Genomic DNA, 12,098 nt, shown 5'->3' with positions numbered 1-12,098 from the left:
TTACGGTTGCGACATTGACGTTGAGAAAACAACCATTAGTATCGAAATAACCTGTGCATTAATGAAATGGTTTGCAATTAACATAGGCGGCTCCGTGTAGATAAGGCCAAGATATTCTGATTTGTGTCCCATCAATACTAAAACAAAGTTTTTTTAACTAGTTTTTTCAAAGGTGATTTTCGGGCTAAAATGTTGCAATTCAAAAGTAGTGTAAATGTAGCATAAAACAATCAAAACTATTCACAGCTATCTATTTCTGCATAATTACGGCAAATTTTGAAAATATGAAAAAGTTAAAGACTAACATCTATTTTTATGTTTTTTTTTATTGCCTCCATTGCAGCCTTAGATCGAAAAACAACGAAAACGAAAAACACGTCTTGCCTTAAATTTTTTGTATTTGAAAATGTTGATAACAATTACCCGGAAACGGATAGCCCTTACCAAGGGCTATCAATTGCCATCAAATCTATCGAATATCATGATTAATTTTGCTGACATTATAATTTTTTTCTTGTTTTAGATTCTTTTGTTTCAGTTACCGTATATATTGTGTATATTATCTCATTGAACAAATTGAGGATTAACCAAATTTACTTATATTGTTGGCTTCGAAAAAAATTAAAGGAGATGTATTACACGCATCGTTGTTTAACTGGTTTAACCACTAAAACAACCAAATCAAAGCCCTAGTGGCGACGGCAGACCCTTCGACCATAAAGAAAATGGTAGACGTGATTCTGTAAAATGTAGTGCATATTTCCTGCGACTAGTCTAATAAATATATGTAATCGATTTACCTCAATCAAATTTGTGTCGAAAACTATTTTCTTCCACCCACAACCATCACCTCCCCTCCTTAGCAATGGCTGACAATACATTGGAGACATCGTGGACAGCACGAGCAATAGAGGATAAGCTCAACTTCAATATATTTTCAACAACCGACAGCAAAGTTTCCTGTTGCATAAAACTGTACGGCAGCCAGCACTTGGTCTAAAATTTCCTATTTAGTCCTATTTATTATTTAGTCCTATTTATTATTTAGTCCTATTTATTATTTAGTCCAGTTTTGTTTCTTTCTCCTTTATCTTGCAGTGTTTTGCATCTTTGCAAAAAGATATGATAGCCTAACATAAGATAAGATAACATAATAGGCCTACTGATATTTATCTTATTTTTAATTTTTCAAAATTTTGTTCAAATTTTATCTTATCTTTTATTTTTTTAGAGATAATTAAATGCTAAATAGGTCACTTAACGCATTTTCACAACAAATATGCAAGATCAATTTACAATAGGTTTAGTTATCTTTTTTAAATTTGATTTCAAAATCGCTTTAATCGCTGATTTAGGAATCGATTTGCAAATTGACTGATCTTTTATCTTATCTTAATCTTAAACCGTTTTGTGCTATTTTATCTTATGTATTTTCAAGATGAGTAAATTATCTTATGTTATCTAGATGCAAAAAAAAAAATTTAACCAAAATACTGTCCTCTACATAACGTTAAGCTTACCCAAGGTTTGGGTTAGCTTGGATGGTGACCGCTACAAACCCTCCGAAGCTAATATAAGGCTTCTAGGGCCTAAGAGCCTCGCTAACCTCACAGTGCGTCACCAGCTTAGGTTTGGTAAGGCGAAAAATAGAATAGGTGATGTAGGCCGCAATTGGAACGCTAGGCAATTGAAACAAAAATGATGCCACTCGAAGTATGATAGGGTTTTGTTAAAAAAATTTGAGATGATAGAAATTAGAGTTTGATATTTTGAGAAAAACTTTGAAGCTTTAAACTGTAAAAGTTTTCGAGTTATCTCAAAAAATAGAACGAAACGAAATTCATTAAATAATCTTTATTTACTACATAAAGTTATAAAATATCTAAAAAAAATTAAAATTGTTTGTAGTACTGTAAAAATTTCACGAAAATACGTATCCCAGATGCTGAGATATCCTCATTTTGGTTTCTTCATAAAAATCGGAGCTTCCTTATGGGAAAACCCACGTTTCAATTGCCCAGACGCCGTGTTTCAATTTCCCAGAAGGATTGGCAATTGGAACATCTTGAGGTACCTCTAGTTTATTGCCCATAAGGGATGTTTACCTGTGCCAAACCCCCTCAAAAAAATTATTTTGATGTAGCTGAGATAATTGGCTACAAATCTATACTATTTTTAGCTTAGTTGGACGATGTTTGTAAACGTGGGGAACAAAAATGTGTTTTTTGTTCCAACCACGCCCTACCTCCCCTACTGTGGCTGGTATCAAACTCGGGTCTCCTGCATTACAGTCGGGTGTTCTTCCACTTGATCATTCGATGAATATGTAGCAATTAGTTAGGTAGACAGATGCCACGCGGCACTAGTGTCCTGTGTTAGCTGCCCAAATTCCGGTCTCGTAGCTTCATTAAACCGCTTCTCTCATTCCCCGTCAGGCCGCAGCATAGTTTTGACGGATAGCTTCTGAAATAGCCGAGCGAGATAGTATTTCTAATAGCGTCTTAGTATAGCGGGGTGAGGCATAGCATCCCACGTTGAGGTGCGGATATGGCAAGTTTTTAGTGCCATTATTGTCACCCGCACCTGATAAGCCATCACCTCAACCTAGCATGCTGTCCAGCACCCGCACCTCAACCCCGGATGTTATCCAGCACCCGCCTCTCAACCTGGCATGCTATGCCTCACCCCGCTATACCAACGGGCTATTAGAAAAGCTATCCCGCAAGGCTATTTCAAAAGCTATCCGTCAAAGTTATGCTGCCGTCTGGCGGGGAATGGGAGTAGCGACGCAATGGAGCTACCAGTTTGGAATCTTGATAGCTCGCATAAAGCACTAGTGCCACCTGGTGTCTGGCTACCAAAATATCACCAGAATACGCTTTGAAAGATATGCGGTACGTTTTCATACAGTAAGTTTTATTGCACATCATCTTCGTTTCGATTCGAATTCCCAGTACGTAGCTCCTAACACATTTAACGTTTTTAATGAATGTGGGATTGGCGTGATGTCACTGGACGTCTTATTTGAGGTTTGCCTTACTTGTGGATGTACCGTGGAAATTTCTCTACTAGAAGTTCACAATGCAACATGGTTTGTACAGCCTTAATTTCCTTGAGAATTCTGTCTAAACGTACACATGTTGCAATTCTATGCCCTAATTAGTGTGAAAGCAGTGGAACGTTCTACTTCAACTACTGCTCGGAGAGCAAAGCTTGCTGTTGACATTGATTTACTGAAAGGGTACTTAGGTAAGTGACATCCATGAAGTAACATATCGTAATGTGGATCTGATTTTTGTGTTTACGTTCAGACCAGAGAGTCCCTGTTGCAAAGATTACTGAATTGCTGAACATCAGCCAAAGAACTTTGTTCCGAGTTTTAAAGGAGACACATCTTACAGCTAGACCGAATTACACAAAGATATCTGATGAACAACTAGACGCATACCTCACAAATATGTTACGATGCAACCCAAAGTTTGATGATGTTACTTCCTGTATTTGATTTAAAGTGTCAAACAGAGCTAAAAAAACTTCAGCACCTTGCAAATTTGCGCCAGACTGCCTGTCACTTTATAATGCATTGTTCGAGTACAGGTTTGCAGATGTTCAAAGGCTGCACCATTTCAAAAAATGATGTTCTCAAGCAAAAACAACTCCGCGCAAGTTATGGGAGAGTCAGGCAAATGGAAAATGCACCTATGATTCAACGGATAAAGCGTCGGGTATACAAAGTCAGAGCTCCACTGTCATTGTGGCAAATTGATGGCCAACACAAAATGGATCGGTAATTTATTTATTTATGCTCTTATTTAGATAATTGTTTGCAGTTTCCTTTAATTTTAGTTATGGGTTCATTATTCCCGGAGCCATCGATGGTTATTCGCGCTTGATCGCCTATATTTCCTTGGAAAATAACAATTTTTCTGAAACTGTAATCGGTTTATTTGAGAAAGCAGTCAGCGAGTGGGGCTGTCCCGCAAGCGTAAGGTAAGCATATTTTTGGAATTATTGGGGAAATCTATGATGAAATACCAATAATTTTTCTTATACAATCTAGGTCCGATCATGGCGGTGAAAACGTTCTAGTTGCTGATTTTATGATAAATGCAAGAGGGGTTAATCGAAAGAGTTTTCGCACGGGATCATCTGTTCACAATCAGCGTGTTGAACGTCTCTGGAGAGATGCAATTGAGAGATGCACCAATACTTTTATGAATATATTTGAGTAAGCTCCATCGAGCGGCAGATTTATAGCTTCTACTAATTGCTTGTCTTACATTATTCTAGGCAGATGGAAACAGATGATATTCTTAACGTAGACTCGGATGTAGACCTGTTTTGCCTCCACATAGTTGGCTATGATTTGATTCAACGCTCGTTACAAACTTTTCGGGAAGCATGGAACTGTCATCCTATTCGAACCGAAAAACACCAGTATCCTATGAAGCTCTATATTAAAGGATTAGAGATGTTGAAGGAGGAACACGAAGCCGGAGTTCTTGATGATGAACCAACGGAACTCATTCAGGTAATTATACTGCAATAATTTTCTGGAAGGCGTTTTTAGTAGTACTTTAATTGTGCCATATAATGCTGGTTGTAGGGGAAAAAATTAAAGCCGCTTTCTGAATGGTCCGATTACGCTGATGCCTTTCATAGATGTGTGGCTGACAAGTTCCCAATCAATATTTCGAAAGACCAAGTTTCCTGCTTAGAAGCCGTAATTAACCCAAAGTCAATTGAAATTTGGAATCTTCGAAACAAGTTTATCCAACTTAAGGCATGTGTCGTAAGATATGTAAACTTGTGATTTTGTCTGTGTCACTTAAATACAGAAAAGATTATTTTCAGTGATAAAGCCTTTTGTGTTTTATTTATGGGAACTCATCTTATCCTCATTATGAATGGAAAATAAACTTATCTACAAATTAACAGTACTAAATTTTTATGTTAGTAGTATTTTAAATGTAGGATTTCAATTGAAGTTTGGTGTTAATGTGTCTAGCTTGCGTTCGTGTGTCGACCCATTGTGATGGGCGGATGCTGTGTTTTCACAACGAAAAACTTATGACATGTTATGATATTATGCGTGAATGTGAACCTTTGGCTTTATACTTACGGTTTATATGGATCAGTCAGGTTCTTCGATATTATTTTTCATGGTGAATTGTAATCGTGGTGTGATTGGTTAAAGTTAAAGTTGTACAGTAAATAACATTGTACAATAAATAACGGTGGTGTTCTTGGAATGTTCTGGACATTTACATGGAACGAATGGAGTCTACCAAGACTAATTCAATTTTGCTTACATCCCTAATCTACTCCTGTCCCCCCCTAGCCGACTATCTTAATTTTAACTAGAATGAAATCCAGTTAGTTAGCATAGACGTACCTGCTCAACGATATCATTTAGTTTAACAAGCCTTGTTATTTACCCGTTTTCGTGCCTAGCAAATATATTCCCACGCCTAAATGATTGTTTTTTTAACCCCGACGGCCGTATATTTAACACACGTGTAAGAATATTGTTTAAGGGGCGCGAGAGGTTGGGTGATAAGCGTAATATATGAAATTTTTGGGATACCACGTGTTAGCATAAGGAAAGACGTGAGGGAGTCGAGGACATATTTAAGGAAGGCAGATGTTCTAAAAAAACAACCAATGGTATTGAAAAAAAATAATTTCGCGTTGGTTGCTTGGCGAGTTGATTGGCCATCTACTTTCGTGGGGAAAAAGGATAGGGTAGTAGAGGTGGATCTTAAAAACTGAAAACACTTGCGCAAAACGTGAGCAAATTTTCCAGTTGGCTTTTTACTTTACAGTTCTCAATCCGATCTTATTACTGTTACAACAACTTTGGTTTTTAAAGTGAATTTATAACTGTGAACCGACGACATATAGTGCACACACGGATTAAAACGGCAACATGGATCGAAAAAAAATGGGGGGAAATGTTCAGGAAGTTTTTTGAAGAATTGGAGGAGTCGAGCGATATAGACGAAGAGAAAGAAAAAGAAGACCAGGATTATGGTAAAGGTTCTACAATTAATTATTAATTGGGCAATTTTGGTATTAGTTTATTCTTCCAGGTGTTCATTTTTTGCAACTCCTTTCGTAAAAATATAACTATTTAAAAGCTTTAACAAAATCATTGAACTAGATCCAGGCCCTTCAACATCGGGTTGTAGCTCAACAAAAAGAAACAAGCTTAAAAGGCTTCAAAAGAATCCTCGTAGGGAATCAAAACTTGAAGACGAAAGACGCCAGGAACGACGCAAGCTGTTTGATAAAAAAAGAAATGGTTCGATTTGGCAAATTGTTGTGTGTTTTGGTGATTCTTAAATTTATATTTACATTTTTAGACAAACACGTATTTGAAAAAAATTTCCGATGTTTGGACAAAAAATTCCCTTTAATGCCTGTTCCTAAGCCGACTAATGTAGCGCCATTAGAAAATTCTGGACTATGGGGAAGAACTGTGAAGTTTTTGGACACAGACGAAAAACAAACCGTTAAAACTAAAATTGAAACGTAATGTATTAAAGCAGTGTACAGACGAGCGAATTGCAATAACAATCTTCTTATTTTTAGCATTTTCCCCGAGCTTGTGGGTGGATTTAAAATGTTAACATCACAAAAGAATGGAAAAACGTTGTACCTTATCGGCCAAGGTCCAGTTGTGGACGGAAAAGAGTTGAAGGCGGTTTTTGCGAAAAACATTTATTTATGTCCACTCCAGAAAGACATAGCTATTGCAGAAGATTCCTATTCCGAAAGCGAATCGGAAGAAGATGGCTGCACGGAAACATGCGTGTATTGCGGGGAAATTATGCCTATCAGAGTACTGGAAGCGCACACCAATGTTTGCGACAAAGAAATTCGTCAAATGTCCGACGATGAAGCCACCGTCTTGCTGTTTGACGAAGAAGCAGCTGTACTCGATCCCGCTGGTATGTATGACCATTCGGTAGAAATCAGCATCATTTCTTGCCTTTCAGGTTTCATCTATTTATAGGAATGAAAAAAATTCATCTGCACCAAAGTCGGTTTATGGCATATTCAGACGATGCGGCCTATGCTTCTAGGGAACTATGCGGCAACGCCATAGATGTAAACAGGATGAGCTACGTAAAAGACGCCATCAAGCTTTCAAAAGATCCCTTCTTTCTGTAAGTTACATGTTTTAAAGCATACATAACTTACATTATTTCCATTAACTCTGCTAACTGTGCCTCTTTTTAGTTCCAGGATCAAAAGGCCTTTGGTTGTTTCCTTCACTGGTGAGGCCGGAGTAGACGGAGGCGGACTTCGTAGGGAATTCTTGTCTATGATAGTAGACTACGGCAATACTGTATTTTCTGATAAGGAAACAGATGTTGGTTTAGAGTTAGCCGACATAGATGAAATCTATTACATGTTGGGGATTTTCCTTGGTGAAGTTTAATTGCTCCTCCAATTAAGTACACAATTTTTATTAATTTACTTCTGTTCAATGCTTAGGCCTCGCTGTAGTTCAAGTCGGTCTTTGCCCAAAATTTGTGATTGCGGCTTGGAAGGATTTCAACGGGAGTACCAATCGCTACCATCCGTTTATCAGAGGGTTAACGGCCTTACAGCTAAATGAGGTAACAAACCAATAGATCAACTATATTTTACACTCAGCAATAATTTGTTGTATTTCAATATAGCTACTTTGCGACAAACAAGTACAATCGGTCTTTATGAACATCCCAGTTACCGTTTCTCTAATAGTGGAGTCATTAGACACCAATCCAGACCCTCTGCTCTTCTGTAGCCAAGAAACGAAGATGTGCCAGGTAATTTCGTACAATTTCTTTATTGAATTCCTAAACAACGTAGCAGATGGAAAAGTTAGCTCTCCGAACTGGAAAAATCACCTTGGACGACGTTTATCTTTTTTACACCGGATCAAAGATTGTTCCAATTTCTTGAGACAGTTTCCGATACAAGCTGAATTTCAAGATGAATGATGATTGTCACCGGTTCCGGCCTACAGCAAACACCTGTGTTGGATGTGCCCAATTAACTATACCAATCGTTGAAACGTATAAGGATATGGAAGGTTGGATGGATCGATGCAATTTTAAGTATCTCCTTTGGGTTTAGTCGAATGTTGTTTTCTTGCTTGTTCGCCTGTTTGTGGTGTCGTATTTTATGGTTTTTTTAGTCAGAATTCAATCATTTTGTTTCTTTGGAACGCTTTATCAATAAAGACACTGGTGTGGAGTCAGAAAGACTGTTTTAATGTCTGACGAACATTTTGGTTGGTTCGTTTTTTCCTGTTCCTTCTTCTCCATCCGCTTCTTACGTTTTTCATACAAACGGCAACTAGGACGTTTTCACGGCCACGGTCGGACCTAAATTGTATTTTAAAAATTACTGATTCTTCATGAAATCTGCACAAGCCATTCCAGAAATAGTTTTAATTTAATCTGGCCGAATACGTCCACTCGCTGACTGCTTTCTTGAACAAAGCAATTACAGTTCCTAAAATTGTTATTTTCGAAGGAAATGTAGGCAGTAATGAAAACATGATCATAGATGAATAAATTACCGATTCATTTTATAGTGGCCATCAATGTATCACAATGGCAGTGGAGCTTTAACTTTCTACACCTGATGCTTTATCCATTGAATCATGGGTGCATTTTACATTTGCCTGATCTCCCATAACTTGCACGCAGTTATATTTGCTACAGAACAACATTTGTTGAAATGGTGCAGCCTCTGGACATCTGCAGGCCAGTGTTCGAACAATGCAGATGCTTTCTTGAGAGTCTGTTTGATTCTGTAATGTAAATACAATAGTTATTTTTACCAATTCGGATTGGTTCTTAAGATATCTGTGAGGCATGTGTCTAGTTGTGCATCAGATACCTCTGGTCTAGCTGTAGGATGTGCCCTCTTTAAGACTCGAAACAGAGTTTTTCTTCTGATCTTCAGCAATTCAGCAATCTTTCCAATCAGGGCTCTCTGGTCTGAACGTAAACACAAAATTTATATCGACATTGTGATATTGTCGCGAGGGGAAAATAGTGACGTGGTAGTCATTTCTGAAAATGACGTGACAACCAACGATCAAATGGCGTACAATGCAGCTTCTCTTGAAAAGAAGTTGCAACACGCAAATTATTTGGTAGAAGTTAGTTATTCCTTGAATTTATGTAACCCTAGAGATGGGGCGTATATCCTTCACGAGAGTATAAAACCCCACACATTTTTAACCCTAATTCAGTTCTTGAGTTCTTAAGTTCTCTTCAAGTTCTCCTACAGTTCTCTTCACGTTCAAGTTAAGTAAAAATGTAGTTATTCTTTATTTCTGCTATGCCTTGTATTTCTTCTTAAAATTCAATACAATTCATTAACAAAGTAAAGTCCAGTGTGACAATTGGTGTTGACACAGCTCGTTACCCGTAGTTAAAGAATTAGTGCTGCTTTAAAAAATAGTCGATGCAGATGAAGAATAGCTCACGTTTACCTAGTTGCCCCCGGGATCCAAGTAGACGATTGCACCCGCTTCTTGACTTGCCCACTGCGCTGTCTGGTAACGAGACCACAGCAACTAACGAGGCACAAGATTCGGAAATTTCTACGTCAAGAGAAGATTTGGCGACATCAAGTTCAGAGACGGTTGGCCTGAGAGGGTTTGAAAATCCTGCAAGACAGTCAGAATCAAGCTCTGACTCTGAACAAGATTTAATAGAGCCCACCACACCCGGTTGTTCCTGTAGTTGAACAACGTGATTTTAGACCTCCAAGACAATTGCAAACGACAGCCATGGCAGCTGCACGAAAGTATGTAAGTCCACCTATCTATAGAGGTAGCCTAACCGAAGACGCTCGTCAGTGGTTAGAGTGCTACGAGATAATTGCTAACCACAACAGCTGGGGTGACGCGGACAAAAAAAAAAAAAAAAATTGCTATGTACTTGGATGACGCCGCAAGAAATTGGTTCCTGTGTGCAAGAGTACCGAATGACTGGCAAGACGTGCCAGCTCAACCGGCTATTGGAGAAGAGCCAGCTAGGCCAGCAGTTCCTGGTCTTCGCTCAATATTTTTGAAAGAATTTCAACCAAACACGTATAGTCTGTTTCAAGAATCTAGACTCGGGAGTAGAACCCAAGGAGTGGACGAGCCGACCACTACGACTACGAAATAATTCATCTTTGCAGATCTGGTTGATCCAGATATATCGGAAACCACCCGACTAGAGCACCTTTTTAGAGGTTTCCGGGCAACACTTTTTAAACAGCTTTATCAAATGGAACCAAAAACGTGTGAACAATTTCTGGAATTAGCAAAAACCTACACGGAAGCATCGGTTATGTCCGATGCTAGGGGCTGGAGGGATCCGATGGTAGAAGTTCAGAAGCCAATTGAGCAAGTACCAAGTCTTGCAGTGGTCTACCCGGATCCGCAAGCAGATCTTAGAAAAACGGTGCACGAAGTCGTTCAAGAAATGCTTAAGCAAAATGGTCAAGAGCAAGTGAAATCACCATTCAGACCCGATTGGACCATTCAGACCCAAAGGACGCACAACAAGTGGTAAACTGTAATGTTTAACTTGTAAATGACTTTCAACTCGGCTTACTAATTACTAAGTGTATTTTCACAAGACTAACAAGACTAATCACAGGTGTAATGTAAGATTCTAAAACTCTACTACACTTCAACGCTCTGGACACAGACACACAATATACTATAACGCACTAAAACTCAGCCCCCGAGCCCCCGTCTTGTCACAGCTTTTATCAGTTAATATGGGGTCACTCTTGACGTCAATGATCACGTGAAGACGAACTGATCGTAGAGGTGAAGAGCTGACTGATACTGGTTTGGCGTGGGAAGGCTCCGTGAGGATGAAGAACTGTTTGATACCAGTTCGCCGTGGAATCATCTAAGGCTGGAATCTATTAATTAGCTAAGCTAACTAATTGGTGGCGTTCTTCGGTATATGTCCTCATCACATTCCTCCCCTTTTTACAGAAGTTGCCTTCGGGGTTACAGGGTTGGAGAATATATTTATGTATACGGAAGTTATAATGAAACAGATAGGTCTACAAAATTTCTAATTCTAATTTATGCATTTGCTTCTTTTCTTTCTTCCGTAGGGATTACAATTGCTAAACATTTCTTGTTAGTAAGAGAGTGGAATAGTGGAGGGGATAGGTAAGGATTATTTTTTTTTTTTTTTTTTTTTTTTTTTTTTTTTTTTTTTTTTTTTTTTTTTTTTTTTTTTTTGATGCGAACCTTATAGTTGTTGCTTTTTGTTCCGGTGTGTTTCATTCGTTTCTTGCCCTTCGTCGAGCTCCCTTGTGCATGATGGAGTTTGATTTTACATGCGTTGTGTCTCATCGTGCTGCCGTTGATACTGCTTTGTGGATTTTCGAAGTTATAGCGTATCACAAGCCTCATTTGCGCTTCCGAAGATTTCTTCCCACTGATCGAGAACTGTTCTTCAATTCCTATCGGCCATCGATGAGTGTTGAAAATTGTCCTCCTCTTGACTTCGGGTTCCGACGAGTCAGTTCCGCCGACCGCTATTATGTGTAAGTCGCAAATTGATTCCTTTCTTAGCATTCCATTTGATTTGTTTTTTCTTTTCCCAGTCAGTTTCCAGGTTATGCTCGCTACCGCGACATTTACCCGATCCGGTTTGCACGATTCCTCTGGTGGCTCGAGTCTGGTGAGGATATCTATCACCGCAACTGTCGTTCATCGCTCTTCTTCAATGAACAATTGCAAGAAGAATCCCATCACTCAGTGGCAATGCAGAACGTACACCGTCTTCTCCGTCGGCTTTTGATTGGCACCGATTTTATGTTGGTTAGTTCCTTGTATTTCCAGTAGAATACACAACTTTAAAGGTTGGTTGTTTATGGACGTTTTTCCCTTTTTTTTTTTTTTTTTTTTTTTTTTTTTTTTTTTTTTTAAGGTTTGGCTAGGTACAAATGATAGGTAGGTTTATTAGTTACATAGACGTTACAAATTTTACGTTTAACATCGCATATAAATTTTTTTCTACTTGTGGTTACAAATTTCATTTTTGGGGTGCAATGAGGCATCCATCATT

Source organism: Daphnia carinata, chromosome 9 (genome assembly GCF_022539665.2).
Source record: "Daphnia carinata strain CSIRO-1 chromosome 9, CSIRO_AGI_Dcar_HiC_V3, whole genome shotgun sequence".
In the NCBI taxonomy this organism is placed as follows: Eukaryota; Metazoa; Arthropoda; class Branchiopoda; order Diplostraca; family Daphniidae; genus Daphnia; species Daphnia carinata.
Note: the sequence above shows the minus strand (reverse complement) of the source record.